The following is a 1,152-nucleotide window of genomic DNA, read 5'->3' as shown; positions in this document are numbered from 1 at the left end:
CTCCATCTCTGCAGTAGCTCAGTGCAGTTTGAACTGAATAATAAGAGCCCTTCAATTGAGAGAAAATCCAGCAATCAGAAATTACTTTCCTCGGGTTTAGTGCTTAAAAAGAATATATTTTGTGTTGCTTCCTCCACAGCTGCACACTTGCATTAAAGCAGGTTAACCTGAAAGAAAACTGGGCAGTGATTTAYCCTCCCTAGCTATACACAAGGGATGTCAGGCCAGATTTCAGATTTTTTGTAGGTGTATTTATCTCCCAAGGAATCCCTGCTCCCTCCTGCTCCTCTCCTGCCTAGTCTGAGAGAATTCTAAATCTGTGAAACAATTCTCCTTTTACTGTTTCCTGGGGGAAGTTGGTAGGTCTGTAATAAATCATTTATCCTGAAATGCATTCAGCTCTTCCTTTTTTAATTTCAATTCAGCATTGCTAAATCTCCTAACCACCTACCTGAATTAAAATTATATCCCTCCATACCATTTGATACCACTTCCATCATAAAACACTAATGAGATTTTGTGAAACAACCTGATTTTAAAACATTGTGCCAGATAATTGAACATTTCCACCTAGAGTATCTCAAAGATATGGGATAAATTCTCCAAGGCAAGATTCCTAAGGAATTCTCCTTTTTCCTGTAATAAAAAGGTTTCTCCAGATTTAACTATCTATGATTACTTTGGACATTTAAAATGTATTATTATGGATCTCTGCTATTAATTTCTTCTTTAAGCACCTATGTGCAAGACTGATTCCATCAGCTTATCAYAAATTCTTCAGAGAAACTTCACAGTAAGGTCCTGCTTTGTTTTGGAATCTAAAGCAGACTCAAAATCCAAAGAATATTTTACACAAAACAKATGTATAAACAGAGACAGACAGCAAAGTGGTTATTGAGAGTCTCAGAGTGCTAACAAGGCCAAGAACATCGAATAATTTCCCCTCTGGCAACAACAAACCTTACACTCTATAAAACCCCAACTGCTTTATTTGCCACACTGGGATGTTCACTGGTCTGCATGTAGAAGCCACTGTTTCACATMAATATGTTTGAAAGGCAAATAAATTCCAATAATTAATAGAATTGTGATACTTTTTAGAAATAGCAACAGTCTGATTGAATTTTGAAATTTCAGTTTCAACACTGAAGT

Source organism: Malurus melanocephalus, unplaced genomic scaffold (assembly GCF_030028575.1).
Source record: "Malurus melanocephalus ecotype Western Australia unplaced genomic scaffold, MMel_1.1 scaffold_702, whole genome shotgun sequence".
NCBI lineage: Eukaryota > Metazoa > Chordata > Aves > Passeriformes > Maluridae > Malurus > Malurus melanocephalus.
This window is presented reverse-complemented; position numbering follows the sequence as displayed.